Source organism: Eubalaena glacialis, chromosome 8, assembly GCF_028564815.1.
Source record: "Eubalaena glacialis isolate mEubGla1 chromosome 8, mEubGla1.1.hap2.+ XY, whole genome shotgun sequence".
NCBI lineage: Eukaryota > Metazoa > Chordata > Mammalia > Artiodactyla > Balaenidae > Eubalaena > Eubalaena glacialis.
Window position 1 is genome coordinate 88,010,064 of NC_083723.1, and position 16,463 is coordinate 88,026,526.

Below are 16,463 nucleotides of genomic sequence, written 5' to 3' on the forward strand. Positions count from 1 at the left end.
TAAGCAACTAGAAATTAGACCAGTAATCAACATGAAAGTTTCCTCAGTAATTTAAAATTTTTCTTCTTTATAGTTTATAGAGGTTGAATGCACAAGGAGAATGGTAAACTCCTGTAGTTATGAAATGACCAAGACAGTAGCTTAATCTACACTCCCTACACAAGTCAACACATGAAATCTATCACTTTTTTTTCTTCGGCGTAAAATAGTGATATTCATAACATGACTTAATCATTTTCTTGAACTAATTTCTGTAATTATTCAAGTTTTCTGGATTGAGTATGTCTTGCATTGGATGCTATAGTGCATGTGGTAGGCATGAAATTCTTTTGGTGCTCCAGATTGGTAGGTAGTTTTGTGCTCTAAATTTCAGGTCCAATTCTGAGATTAGTTCCGTGAAAATTTAGGTTGCCCAAGGTCAATTAAGAATTTGTACAATCCTGGGGTAGTTATTCTAATTTTTTTGAAGTAAAAGCAAATAAAAACACACTAGAGGAAAATGAGACCATTGCCAAACAGAATAAAGAAGAGATTGGTATCAGCAGTAGGTCTTTAAGGTTTTATATTTTTCATGTTAATGCTGGCGTCTTTAGTTCCAGGTGACAGTTTGAATAAAATCAGTCATGATTGTTTCCCCTCTTGGTCCCAATGACAGAAAATATAATAATGAAGTTGTAAACATGCTGTAAAACAACATACAGAAGTTTTGAGGCATGATATAAAGGAAAAGGTATAAAACAGAAGAAACTGAATTGAGAGGGAAATCAGAGAACCACAGTCAAGTTGTCCTGGAGAAGCTTTTAAGTCTCAGATTTTTAGGGGGGTGGGGCAGGGGGAAGTAAAGTGAAAGAATGGACCAAAGTAGAACTTCATGGGGAACCCTTGCCCTTTTCTCTCCCCTTCAGGTAAACTGTTGACAGCTTTTTCTTCAGGTCAGGGACTTAGGATAACTCTTCGAGGAAAGAGATTATCCCTGGGCAGGCTCCCCATTTGAGGGTATTGAGATGCCAAAAAAAGCAGAGATGAAGTGAATTTTCACTTGGTGATGGAGTGTGTGGTGGTGAGTAATAGCAGCCCTCCACTCCCAGAGTAAATAAAGCCATCTTACTTTGGCATGTGTAGGGAACAGTAACTTCTGCGTGCTGACCACATACTCACCTGCAGTTGCCTGCAGGTTGAAATACCCTGACAACTTACAAGAAACCATAGCTCCTATTCAAAAAGGAGCTTTAACACAGGCATACGTAACTGCTGAAGAAACTGCTTTTCTCATCTATCTGTGCAAGTTGATGTAAGTCCTTCATAAACACATAACAGATGCCCAAGGAATTCAGACATTTAAGGAAAACCAACAGTAAAGAAGAGAAACCCTAACATCCAACCCTGTATTTACTGACATGCATCAATGAATCAGGCATAGGTCCTTATCTTACCTAACCTGCTTACACCAAGGTTTCCTTCCATGTGGTGATGGTGTCAGACAGGATTAGATGAAACTATGAATCCACATTTAGTTTACATTTACATCACATCAACCACAGCCAAAGTCAGTGGCAGATACAGCAGATGTGCAGTATGTATGTTCCCTATTGTTAAAAAACAAAATTCACATGAGTAAATTTTAAAGATCTTACTGGCTTTATTCAACGATTCATGTGTCAGGCAGCTTTCCACCTAGCTGATAGAAAGGAGCTCTGAGGAACTAAACAACATGAAAGACTTACAGGCAGGAAGAAGCAGGACAGGGAAGTTATACCAGCAAAAAGTTGTCGCAAGGTCACTTTCCTTTAGGGGATGGCAGGGGTCTATCAGGCAGATTACGTCGCTAGTGCCCATCAGGTAGTTCCTGATTGGGGTAAGATTCCATTTCTGGGAGAGCTGAAACAGTACTTAAGCCTTGGTTAGGTGTTGTGGGGCTTAGCATAAACAACTCCGTTTTGGGCCTCTTGTCTTATTTTTCACGCTACCATGCAGGCCTTATTTTGACTATCTTCTGCGAAATTCAGATTCTTCCTCTTAGCTCAACTTTGCTACTCAAACCACTCTCCAACTTCTCTTCATTCCTTGCCCTGTGGTTGAACTACCCAGTGAAGGGGAGCAGAATTTGCCACCCCAAAATATGCCTCTTTGGCATAAGGATTATCTTACATTGATTATTGTAAACAAACAGAATCGTAGGAGAAGCTCAGAAAACCAAGTAAATGGTACCCTTCTATAAGAGACGTTTACATTTATAAGGAAATCTTCATTTTTAAGTGTGTCTCCCTCTCTGGACAAGGAAGAGGAGAATGACTAAATCTCTAGGAACTCTTAGCAGTGGGGAAGGCATGGGCTTAAATCGACACAACAACCATATCCTTGCTTATTGTGCTTTGCCTGAAAATCTCCCATAACTGCGCCTGACTCCAAACATCTTTTTCATCTTTTTGTGTCTTTCCGTAGGTGATGGCTTGGGCCATTCCTGAGTGTTACTCAGTTTTCCTGTCTATCCCCCATATATACAGGAGGTACACGTTATTAAATTTCTTTTTGTTTTTCTCTTGCTGATCTGTCTTTTATTACCTGGGCGGGGGGGTTCCTCAGCAAAGCGGAGGACCCTCTAGGAGGGTAGAGGAAAAATAATTTTTACTCCTCTGCACTAGATAATTTGCTATGCAATTTTATTTATTGTCATTCATAATGTATTGTAAGGAGTATGGGGTGCAGGTGCTTACATTCTCTTGAAAGGAAATCGATAATAACCATAATAAAATAATTACTGTTGACTTAAATAGACTGCCAGTAATTTCTCCAGCAAAAATGGGTTTATTTGGGATCAACAAAGAGTTGCCATTCAGGGTCTGTAACCATGGCAAACCACATCCAATTCCCCAGCAAAAATGGAGAGCAGAATTATTTTATAGAGGGGAAAAGGAAGCCAAGAGGGTTATAGTAAAGAGTCCATGGCTTTTCATTGGCTGAGTTGTGACAGTCTCAGCCGAGCTCTTGTCAGGAAAGAGAAGTCTTTCTTCTTCCTGTTGGGCTCTGCTATGGTGGTAAGGTGTGAGAGCTGCCATTCTGGTCTACCAACTCTATTTAAATAATTGAGATTTCTGTTTATTAATTTTTTACTATGTAAGGTGATACACTCTATAAAAGAAAGGAAGTGTAATACAGGGGAAGGATATTGGCAGGGCAGGCAGGTCAAAAACGTGTTGCAATTTTCAACCGGATGGTCTGTGTAGGCTTCATTGAGAAGGTGAATTTGCAGGCTTGAGTTATTTGTATGGAAGATGGAAATGTGTGACAAGTTCTAGGAAAAGCAAAGAAGCCAGTGTAACTGGAGGTCAGTGACACGGGGGAGTAGTTGGAGATGAGTTTATAAAGATAGTGGGGTAGGGGGCAGGACAGATCATGTAGGGCTTTGTCAGCTTTTGTAAAGGGTTTGGCATTGGAATGTGATGTGATAGCTGAGTTTCCAGCAAATAAATGACTTTATCTTCTATACCTTTTAAAAGGATCATACTGGCTGCTGTGTTGTTAATAGACTATAGAGGGGCAACAGTGGAATAGAGAGGCCAGTTAGTCTATTTCCGTATTCCAGGATGCGAAATTGATGCAGCTCACACACTACACCAGGAGGGTAGCGGTGGCAATGGTGGGAAGTGGTTGCCAGTATGAATTGCTTACCGATTGGATATAGACATGAAAGAGGAGAAAAGGATGATTCCAAATTTAGTGTTTATAGAGAACCAGAAGGATAGTTGCCATTAACTAAGATGGGGAAAGTTGCCAGAAGACATTTAAGAGGGAAGATGGGAAATTCAGTTTGGACATACCAACTTAGCGACAATGTGTAGAGGGTTGGAGATAGGCCTGGAATTTGGAGAGAGAGTGGAGCTGAAGATGTGTATTTTGGAATTGTCAAAATATAGGGAATATTTTAAACCATGAGTGTAAATGAAATCACCAAAGGAATATTTATAGATATAAAAAGAAACAATCCAAGAACTGAACCCTCAGGTGCTCTAAAATTAAAAGTACAGGGAGAAAATGAGGAACCCAGAAAGGTGTCTGAGAAGAAGCAGCCAATGAGTTAGGAGTTTTGTGTCTTGAGAGAAAGTGAAACAGTTTATCAAGAAGTAGAAAGTGGTCAACTTTGTAAAATGATGCCACTGAGTCCAGTAAGAAGATGCCTGAGAAGTAGCCATTGTTCTTTCTAGCAATATAGAGGTCAGAAATGAACTTGACAAGACTAATTTTTATCAAGTGGTGGGGGTGTGCCTCATTGGAGCAGGTTTAGAATGGCAGCAAAACTAAGTGCTTTTAAAGAAATTTGGAAAAGAATTTATACTGAATACATTTTTGGACAGAATTTTTAACATGGGTATTTTACTAGAGTTTCAATTATGACTCCATACGTGTAGCAAATAGCTTGCTCTTCAGAATGAGGTTCTACAGGATGATAATAAATATGCTGTGAAAGAAAAATCATGTTCAAATAGATTTGTGAAATACAGATTAAGATTTGACTCTTGTTAAGTGTTTCTTTATAAGGGCGTTCAGTGTTGTGATTTATAAGAAATATATGCTTGGTCATTTAGATGATCAGAATACATTTTTCATGTATACAGTTGACCCTCAAACAATACAAGTTTGAACTACACAGGTCCACTTATACACAGATTTTTTTCAATAAATACTTAAAATTTATTTTAAGTACTACATAATCTGTTGTTGGTTGAATCTGTGGTTTTGGAACTGTGGATAAAACAGGCTGACTATAAAGTTATACTCAGATTTTCCACTGCATGAGGTCAGTGCCCCTAACATCCATGTTGTTGAAGGGTTAGCAACTTGGCTTTCATTCAGTTCCCAGTTCCCAAAACCTTTGGAATTTCCTGTGATGACAGCAAAGCAGTGTCTCTTGTTATGCTAACAATGTGACTTTTGGACCATACCTAAGGATGGGGGCTGGTTGCTAGAAGTGGTTAGAGGGTTGGAACTTTCAGTCCCACCCCTAGGCTTTTGGGAAGGGAGAGGAGCTGAAGATTGAATTGGTAACCAATGATTTAATCAATCCTGCCTCTGTAATGAAGCCTCTATAAAAACCAAAAAAAAAAAAAAGGAGAGGGTTTGGAGAGCTTCCAAATTGGTGAACACATGGAGATTAGGGAGAGTGGTGCACCTGGAGAGGGTGTGGAAACTTGATGCCCTTTCCACATATCATGCTCTATGCACCCCTTCCATTTGGCTGTTCTTAGTCATATTCTTTTATAATAAATCAGTAAGTAAAGTGTTTCTCTGAGTTCTGTGAGCCTCTCTAGCAAATTAATAGAACCTGAGGAAGGAGTCTGGGGAACCTCCAGTCTGTGGCCAGTTGGTCAGAAGCACAGGTGACAATCTGGGCTTGCGGTTGGCATCTGAAGTGAAAAATAGTCTTGTAGGACTGAGCCCTTAACCTGTGGGATCTGACCCTGTCTCCAGATAGTGTCAAAATTGAGTTGAATTGTAGCACACCCAGCTGGTGTTAGGAACATTACTTGGTGGTGTGGGGGGAAAACCTCCCCAAAACATGTTGGAAATTTGGGTCCTTGGATACCCATTTATTGGGCTTCTCAGAGTTTTTAATAAGCTAACCTATATTGTGAATCTCCAGTAGAGATACTAAGTATTGTTTGGACCGTAGAATCATTTTTATTGAGTACCAAATCCAAGTGTGCCATAGCAAAAGTTTGGTGAATACTGGCCTAAATAAAACTGAATAGCAAATCATAATGAATTTTTAGAACATGTGCATGAACACGTATTAAATAGTACTTCAAGTAGAGCAAGGATGATAGCATATATTATGCTTGTGCTCTCATTCTCCCCCTCCCTTTCTCTTTCTGTCTCATCTGTTTGAATTAAATATGACCTGAAAAAGATTATCCATCAAACCCATTATGATTTTATTTAGTGTAGCTTACATTTCATCAACATGCTTTTCTTCTTTTGATCACCACTCTGAATAACATTGTTTTTTCAGAACTATTTTATACCTATAAAAGCCATCATCAAGCAAATTATGACAGTACAATTTATGTAAATGAAAAGCTCCTTTATTATTCTTCCAAGAAAATGAAAACTAGTCATTATTGTTTCTGTATTGTATTTTAAAAATAAGACGGTATTTGAGGACAGAAGAGTTAAAGTGGATAAAGAGCGAATGATTTTTATAGTCTCATCTGTTTACTTTTGGACTAGTATTAGGAACTGGTGCTATCAAACAGGTTCTGACAGTGAGGAATGAAATAATTACAGGCACACACACACCCCCATACATATTTTGCTTCTTGAAATATTCTTTGGCTATGTCTGCAAAATAATGGGGCACATGGAAACAGATCAAAATACTAATATAAGTGAGTAGTTTGTCACAGTCTTTCAAGAATCATCTATTCTTTTTTACTCTGCAAATATGCCTAAATTTTAAAAATTACTGGTCTTATTCCTAATGTAAACTTTTACAGTAAACTTCTGGTGAGATGGTCTCATCTTGTGGGGGGACATAAAGCATCCTTTTCTCACCCAACCCCGACCACACCAAAAAATAAATTATTAACAAAAGAGCGACAGGGAGGGAGAGAAAGAAGGAGAATGGAAGGGGAGGAGCCGAAGATACCAAGTCTAGAAAAGCAGTGTGTAGGGTTTTTTGGGGAAGAGTTGCAGAGAAATGGGCAGTATTTGGTGGGGAAAGTGGAGTGAAAAGTTTCCTACAAAGTAGCAAAAATTCGCTTCACAGACATGGGGAAAATAATAGCAGATGCTGAAGTGGAATGGAGTAGTGTCTCCAAATATCTGAGGGAAAAATGCTTTTGAACTTTGTAACCAAATAAATATTAATAGAAGGTGAACCCAAAATAAAGACATTTTAGAAATGCAAGAACTCAAAGATTACCATCCACATACCCTTTATGAAAAAAACTACTGGTTTTTTACTCTGAATTACAATGTACAAGAAGGGTTACAACATGGGAAACTAGACAATGTGGCTGAGTATATACCCTCATGAAGAAATAAAGAAAGCCAGAAAGAAATTGAGAGCATACATTAGAATTTGACACTTGGGAATTTCTCATTTGGAAAACTGATATTGTTTATTTTATTACTCAATTTACAACGAATTTTTTAATATATTATAAATGTTTTTCAATCAATCTATAAACAGTACACAAAAGATTTAATTACATTTATTGGTTAATGATGTAAAATGTACCTCACATTGGGAAATAGAAGAAAAAAGGAGAGGAAGAGGCTTAGTGTACTAATTCTATAATCTTTCACGTAGGTGGTTGATTCTGTCTAAAGTTGATAAAGACCATGATTAGGTATATTATTTTCAATTTTAAATGACAACCACCAAAAGATCTGCTAATAGACATGTTACATGATAATTTCTGAGGAGTAGTACTGGGAGGTCAGGGAAGACTTACTTTGCATTTTATATCAACCTGTTATGTTTGAATTGTTTGTGAATGCATTTTTTTCTACATTAGTATACTTTTAAAGAAAAAAAAAAAGCCTGGTGTATCAGGATGCCTGCAACTAACAGAAAACCCCTAAATTAAATTTACTCAAGCAATACAAAGCTTATTCTCTTCTTTAACAAGGAGTCCAGGGGTCAGGCAGCTGCAGGAGTGGTATTTGCCAGGAATCTGGTTTTGCTTTTTCATAGCTGTCTGGGCTCTGATCTCTGTGTTGGCTTCATCCTGATGGCTGTTATGAGCCATGAAACCGTCTCTTGAATGCCCTCAAAAAAATTTTCCCTCCCATCTTATTGGCCAGAAATGTTCCATACTGTTACATGTTCACACCTAAACCAGTCGTTAACAAGGAGAATATGACCACCATGCTTGGTTTGGGCTAGTCAAGACCACCTGCTGGGGCTGTGGATATTCTCCCCTACAACTCATGGTCTCCTGGAAAAGTTTTGATACCTGGAGAAAAAGGTGCTTTATTAGAGAGGACTTAAGAGGATGGACGGGAAGGATGTATATATTACAAGCAATTGAATATTTAAACTTAAAAAAAAGACTTCAGTGGTCTTGAATGTTTTTACTTCCTTTATAATTTATTCTTCACCATTAGATGTTTTTAAAGAGGATTGGGCTTTTCTCTTTGTACCCCCAAATGATAGCTGAGTTTTTGTTTCAGTTAGGAACCAACCCCACCTTAAATATTGTAGAATCTTGGCATTGGTAGGCTTAATGTTTATGGTTTCAACTATTTGGGACAGACCCCAAAGTTCCATAATATAAAAATTTGTGATTTTTCTGGGGTATAAAATTAAATTCCATACCTTACTAGTCTGTCATTCAGGATATAGTCATTTAGGTAGTAAGTAGGCCTAGTCACCTATTCAGCATCTGCATATCAAAATATCTTTGAATAGTTTGTATTTATCATTATGTAGGCATTTTAAGAGGGAAATTATTTGCTAAATGGTGTTCACTAAATTTGAGATATGTCTCCTTCATCAAAGTCAAGGCTATTACCTTCTTTTTTGTGTGAAGATTGGTTGCTACCCTCACCCATTTACCTGATCAAATCTTTTGCACCCACCCCTTTCTGTTCTGCCCCATCCTGCCTCTGTCAAACCTCAATTTTCCTCATTTATTTGAATACTGGCTTTGAATTTTAACTACTGGCCTGTAGGGAGTCAAATCTACACCTGGATCATTTCCCTTAGCCTTGGCCCTGCCAACTCATTGTTTTCACCTTTCCCCCACCAAGCTATGCTGCTGACATCCCAGAGATGCCTCATGGTAGTCTTTTTTTGGGTTACAACACATTATGTAATTATCACTCACTAAATTAGCAACTTAAAGACTTTCCACTATTTAATTTTTTAAACTTGATTTCCTATTATTCAAATATAATTTCACATAATAATAATTACTTGAAGAATTACATGATTCATTACACATATTAGGGAAAAGTCACTAAAATTCTCTGCTGATATTTTACAGTTTACTTTTAGTTACAACTAAATGTATTAATATGTATGTATTATTTAAAAGAGCAATAACATTTTCTTGTTTTAAATGAGTTTTCTTAGCATTTTCTATATTATATTACATGTTTCATAATTAGAAATGGAATGAACTGGTGTTTGCTAATGCATATTATTTGGTTATTTATTTGTATTCATTCTTAACATTTAGATAATGCTGATTCTCACTTCCTGGCGCATAGATCAAGAATATAGGCCCACATAGATCTGAGATATAAGATATGGAAAAAAACATTTTACTTTGCTTTTTCAAGGAGGGTTTTGATTCCTTCATCTCCGTTCCTTTCCCTGTGTAGGCAGAGGTGTTATGTTAGTTGGCATAGGCTGGTCTATGCTGCAGTAATATATTAGTCACATTCATTTTCTTAAATATTGGAATAGTATCAAAATAAATATGCCTAGTGACTGTATTATGTAATGCTATATTTTTGAAAAAGGAATAGCTGTAAACCAGCTTTTCCCAAAGTGTGTTATGTGTGTGTTCAATGAAAATAAGAATTCTATAGTCACGTATGGGAAAGAGTAGGTTTCCTCATTCTCCTAAGACTTCTCAAAGTCTTTAATATGCTAATTTTTACATTGGATAGCTCTAAGAAGCAAATGTAGTTTGAGGCATTTCTAAAATCTATGATCAAAAAACGTTTTTTCTAGGAGCATCTTTTTGGACCAATTAAGTAAGAGAAAAATTCCGTGTAACACTCTTTGGAAACTCTGGGCTAGAAATACCTTTAAATCTAATTAAAGAACAAACTTTTGTGGAAAAGGCAAGCTTTTAAAAACTCTAGTGTAAAAGCTTTCCATGAATAAGTATTAGGACTAATGTCCCTTATAGCGCTACTATGGGCAGTAGAGAAAATTTATTAGAAGGGTGATTTGAAGAGAGTCATGACATTAAAAGTGTAAAGCACATGTATATAGTATTACCTTTCCTTTCTTATAAATGTTACAAAGGTCTGGATTACAGTTAGGTGTTGGTCATAAAGACAGAATACCTATGATTAAGAGATACATTATGCATGGTAATGCATCTTAAGCGGTAAGAGCCTAAAAGTCCTCCTTTTCGTATTCTCAGAATGCTCACTGACTTCTCAGTGTTTGTTTGCCACCTGGAAAATTACATAAAAATTATGAATATAGTAAACTAGTATTGGGGAAATCAGAAAATTCACCTAAACGGAAAAAAGTGCAAAGATAAATGCATCCATACTCATTCATAGCTGGCAATCTTCTTTCTTCATTGAGAAAATGGAAGTAGTCTGAAAAGAACTTCCCAAGTTTCCCATCATCTTCTATAGCAGCAGCTCCACTTTCTCTGCCTTTCCATGAGTCCAGCTACCATCAGTAAGCTCCTCATGTTCCCTCCTAAAGCCAACCCCTCCACCGTACACTGGATCACATGACTCAGAGCATTCAAAAATACGTTTCCAAAAATTCTTCCTTCCTGCTCCTGTTACCAATTTTTTGCTTTTCATTCAATAATTCCTACCAGAGAACAAACCTGTTGCTCTTTCTCCTACATTAAAAACAAATTCTTGTCTTGACTCCACTTTTCCAACCAATTGCCGTCTCATTTCTTTGCTCATCTTTGTAGCAAGACTTCTCCAAAGAGTTTCCATTCCCACCACTCTACCAGAACTTCTCTCGTCAGGGTTATTGATGAGCTCCACACTGCAAAATCAATGTCAAATAACAGATAAATTGGCCACTTCTCAGGCCTCATTTTACACACAGTTCAGTATTCTCCTCCTTAATATTCTTTCTTTGCTTAGTTCCCAGAACGCCAAACTCTTGGTTTTTCTTGTCCCTCATTGGTTGTTGCTTCTCAGTTTCCTTTGCTGATTCTTCCTTCTCTCCTTTGCATCTTCTCAGTCCTGGTTCCTCCCTCTTTTCTTTCTTCTCCCCACTTCTCTCTTCCCTTCCTTTCTCTTCTCTTTCCTCTTCTTCCCTTCCCCTTTCATCTATTATTTGTCTTCTCTTCCTATTACACTTATTCCTTTCATGTCCTCTTTTCATGGTTTTAAAGTCATCAGTATACCTGCCACTTCCAAATTTCTGTCTCTTGGCTGGATCTCTCTCCTAAACTCACATTCATATATTCAGCTATCTAAAGTACAGCTCTACTCAACATATCTAAAATAGAATTCTTGATGTTCCAACTCAGATCTGCTCCATCTCAGCTGATTGTCCTGCCAGGTGCTTGGGTTGAAACCTTGGACTGATTCTTTTTTTTTTCTTAACATTTTTATTGGAGTATAATTGCTTTACAGTAGTGTGTTAAGTTTCTGCTTTATAACAAAGTATATCAGTTATACTTATACATATATCCCCATATCTCTTCCCTCTTGAGTCTCCCTCCCTCCCACCCTCCCTATCCCACCCTTCTAGCTGGTCACGAAGCACCAAGCTGATCTCCCTGTGCTATGCGACTGCTTCCCACTAGCTATCTGTTTTACATTTGGTAGTATATATATGTCCATATATACACTACCACTCTCTCACTTTGCCTTGGACTGATTCTTGATTTCTTTCTTGCTCTTGCAGTCCCACCCCATAGCCAATTTTACTGGCTATGCCTTCAGAATATTTTCAGAATCTCACAACTTCTTATCACCCCAATACCAATACCACCATCATCCCTCTTATGGATTAGTGGGTAAAGGTAAATTTCCATCCTTTATTCCTTATATTGTGTTATCGAACCAGCAACTAAGATTATCCTTTTAAAAGGTAAGTCAGAACTTGTCATTTCTCTGCCCAAAGCTTTCGATTTACTCTATTCTCATTCACAGTAGAAGCTAAATCCTCCATTATATTCCACAAAGTATTATACAATCAGCCCACCCTCCCCCTTAGCTCACTAATTTTATCTTCTACTCCTTTTCCCCTTGTTCATTCTATTCCTGCCAGACTGGGCTCCTTAATCTTCCAGGAACATACCAGGCATGCTTCCTCAGGGCTTTTGCACTAGCTATTTCCTCTCTTTGGACCACTCTTCTACCATACGACCAACCCTTTCACCTTCTTCTAGTCTTAGCTCAAATGTCACCTTTTCAGTGGAACCTCCTGGCCCACCCTATTTAATACTACGTGGTGTCCCTCCTCCTCCACCCTCCCCATCCCTTTCATCTCCATTTTTTTTTACATCCAGTCTTATTTGCTTACTTATTATGTTATTATGTGTTTCTTCTTGATAGACTATAAGTTCCATGAGGCTAGGAATCTTTATTTTGTTCACTTATGTGTCTTAAGTGCCTAGATCTGTGGCTGGCATAGAGTGGATACTCAGTATTTACTGAATGAATGAATTAGACATCTCAACGAGATGTGCGTTATCTCAGCAATTTGATTTTTGGAAACATTACAGTATTTTCATTTATCTCATAGAGAGGGGTTAATCTGAATAGGGACATTCTGACTATACCAGATAAACGACATCTGTTCATAAAGATATTGAGAATCTAACATAGTCATCTAGCAGATTTTTTTTTCTCCCAAATGATAACATCTCTTTTGCTATAAGTTTTTTCTCATTGTTTTTCTTTCAGACATTATAGTGTTAGAAAATAATATTCTGTTCAAATACCATAGTCCAAGCTCTCAGAGATAGTATCTCATAAGAAATTATTTTTGAAAGGAGACAAAATCAGTTTACATATTGATACTGGTGGATCTTCAGATACTCAGAAAACTAGGATATGGCTCCTCACTTATAAGAAGATCAAAGGGGAACTTTAAAAGAACTTTTATTGAGTTAAGAAGTTAAAATCAGCTGTTAACTCTCTTTATATAGACACTCTTTACTGCATGGGAGTGTGTGAGCTTATTTTTCAAAAACTTTGAAAATAATAAATCTTCCTTCTCCCAACCCCTTTGAGCTGTGTGCACAGGGACCTAAACATGCAATTTAAATTTTACTTTAAAGCTATAATAATGGTGTACTGAAAATGTCCCCTATTTGGTAATTACAAATAAACAAAAGAATTCTATTGTTTCCAGCACTTCCGGAATATTTTTAAATTGATCATAAAGTAGGTAAAGGAAATCTCAATGAATTCATGTTTGGACAATTTATAGAATGTGCTTTCAGCCGAGACTGCTAACAGAAGGAATGATGTGAACTTGATGCTGCCAAGGGCTACATTATGGCAACAGAGAAAGGGCTTCCATGGAGGACTTCAGAGCCATTTAGCCCAGGATCCAGCTATGCCTGAAGCCAATACTTGCTTTGGACTCCTCGGTTATGTGAGACCAAAAAAAAAAAGTCGTCTTTTTACATTAGTTAGACTGATGTAGTTGAATTCTAGCAACTGCCACTCAATTAAATCCTTCATCAAGTGTCAAGAACAGTAAGGAATCACATTGGGTTGTCCCAGAGAAGGAAGGGGGAGGACAGGAGGACAAAGGAAGATTATGCTTAGATAAGAAGATGGATGTGTGCTGGCCTTGTGAAGAGAGGGATCCTCTGAGACTGGGAGGAAGCAGTGGTGGCAGATTAAAGATGGCAGAGCTTCCCTTCCCACTCAGCTGCCCTGGAAGTCTCCATGGAGACAGTGCATGCAGGTCTATGGTTTGATCCCTGAGTGTCTCAGTCTTAATAGCATTTTTGTAAGTCCCTGTGACCAGTCCTGTGGTCATTATACAAATGACCCAAAGTTGTGCTGAGGCATGACAGGGTTATCCAGTTGCCCCAGTATGCTATAAAATATTTTCATTTTCACTGAATTCCCTGATGTAAAAAAGCGGTTGGAAAGCACTAGAGAGAATTACATTTTGGAGCTGCTATCTAGCAGTGTCTGTAGTAGGTAAAATAATGGCCTTCCCAAGATGTCCATGTTAATTCCCGGAACCCATGAATATTAGGTATGTGACAAGGGAGAAGTAGGTTGCAGATTGAACTGTGTTTGTTAATCATCTTTTACATAAGGAGGTTATCCTGGATTATTTAGGAGGGGCTAATGTAATCACAAGGGTCTTTAAATGGGTCAGAGAGAAGCAGAAGAGTCAATATGAGAGATGGTGTCCCGAGAAGGACTTGATTTGTCATTGCTGGCTTTGAAGGTGGAGGAAAGGGCTATTAATCAAGGAATGAAGGCAGCTTCTATGACGTTTGAACAAGGCAAGAAAATGGGTTCTCAGAGCCTCCAGAAAGCCTCCACAGGCCTGCCAATGCCTTGATTTTAGCCCAGTAGAGTCCATTTCAGACTTCTAACCTCTAGAACTATGAGATAATAAATTTGTGTTGTTTTTTGGCTGCTAAGTTTGTGATAATTTGTTGCAGCTACAATAGGAAAATAATACAGGGTCCTGTAGAGGACAGAGGTTCAGTGCTTGATGGAAAAATCAGGCAGCAGAAGGTGGATGATGATGACAGATGTGGACTAAGGGCCAGGCCTGCCCCATTTTGCTGTCACCATCTTAGTCTCAGGATTCTAATACATTTCTCAGAGGGTGGCAGCATGTACCAGTAATGGTATTTACCATCCCATCAGCAGGTAGGTGGGAGATCCAAACCAGATTTAATTTTATTTGGAAAATGAGGTGCTTGCATCAGAATATCATGGAACAATGAAAGTGTTATCAATTGTGTAACATCAATTTTGAATTTTGTTCATTTATACTCTTTTGAAGTCGCTTTTTGAACCAATTACCAGTGTAAAGTCTTTACAATTGTCTATAAAACCCCCAACTGTCCTTTTCCAGGAGGATTTCTATTGTATGAAGTTCATACATTTCTCCCTTTTGACGTTATTCTCACCAGCAGCAGCACTACTCCATCTTTGTTTATAACCGTCACTAAACTTTCATGAGCTCTTTTTCAACTTGCACCCACTTTGAGCAGTAGCCAACTAACTACAAATCTCATCTCTTCTGTTCTTGACCATCTCTCCCACCTCAGTGAATGCTGTTAGGCCCAAACCCTTCTCTTCCCCGTTCCATCCTCATCTGAAGACAGCCTGTTGTCTTGTTATCTTAAGGGCACTGATCGTCATGAAAGATCATGAATTTATCCTCTGTTAGGATTCTAACTAGTCTTCATACTCTTTAAACACCACCCATTACAGTTTGTTAAAAGCTTTCTTTTTATTCCATTCTTTGACCTTTACATATATTTTCTTCTGTTATCTCTCCACTGAATTCTATGCACCACATTATTAAAAATAATTATCATTTGTCTATCAACTTCCCAAATTTTGAAATTTGAAGTTGATATGAAACAGTTTCTGCCATATAATAAAAATGCAGAAACAATTCAGTGTCATTTCAAATGGAAGCATACTACGAATTAGGCTGATAAGCTCTTATATTGGTGGTACCGGCTCACATCTTTTTTCCTTTCCCACCTATGCTCAGTAATGATAGAAACTCTCAGACATTTAATTTTACTTGGTGACTGGGTCTTGGGTGGTCAGGTGCTATTTTTCATATATCTTAAAGTATTTTCCACATTAAACTGTAACATAAAGAGCGACTTTGCAGTCTTCAGTGCTGCTATTATTTCTCATAAAAATCACTTGGTATATATTGGTTGAATTGTAGTTTAAGATGTAGTCTTTGTTTTAATTAGATGGATTAAAAAACGTATTGCCCAGAGGTGAAAAGACTTTCTTCAAAATGGTATTTTTCATTTTTTCCCAGTATTACTAGGAAAGAAGAAGAAACTACCTTTATTCCGTTTAGCTTACTGCCTGAAGGACAGATTTTTTTCATTTAGTTTCACTGATGCATTAGTATTTGTGATACAGCAGAAGCTGGGACATTACAAATGTCTGCAATTGTTTGCATTGCTGTAGGGAATATAATGTTAATATCTATTACTGGACTAAATGAATGAATTAAGTAGCCAGAAACAAATATGATTGTCAAGTGTGATTTAGTTGGCGTATAGCTTTAGAACAGCTGCCAAATTTAATATGGGGGGGTAGAGGAGGGTTTCATATCATTTGCAAATAACATTTTGCAATGTTGGACACCTCTGTTTTTCCACTAGATGGAGGCCTTGCTTTGCTTTAAAGCCATGGACCGCTTGGGTGCTGCAGTGTGGTATAAAATGAATAAAATTCTACAGAGTTTTTCTTTTTACTTCTTTGTTCCATTGCTTTTATTGTTAGCTATCATCTGTGCCTTGCGCATGCTTTTGTCCTTTGGAGGGGGCTGTAAAAGAAAGAGAGGATCAAGTTAGAAGCGGGGAGAGCAGGGAAATCGGAGGTTAAAACTGGTGCTAACACAAGCTGCACTGTGAGGAAGGCTGAGGTTTTCCTTTATTTCCTCCCATTTTAGTCATCAGTATCGCCTACCCTGCACTTGGACACACAGGATACACGGGGCCTCACTTCCTTGGGTATTCCTGATATATTTTTATCAAGATACACCTTTTCAGTGTCCTGTTTCTTCGTAAGGATTTAGATTTGTGTTTTGGTTCTTCTGATAC

General features: G+C 37.8%; 1 pseudogene; it reads left to right on the forward strand.

Annotated features, from left to right (window-relative positions):
* Positions 1–14,047: 14,047 nt before the first annotated feature.
* Positions 14,048–16,463, forward strand: part of LOC133096623 (T-complex protein 1 subunit alpha-like) — a 75,641-nt pseudogene continuing 73,225 nt past the window's right edge.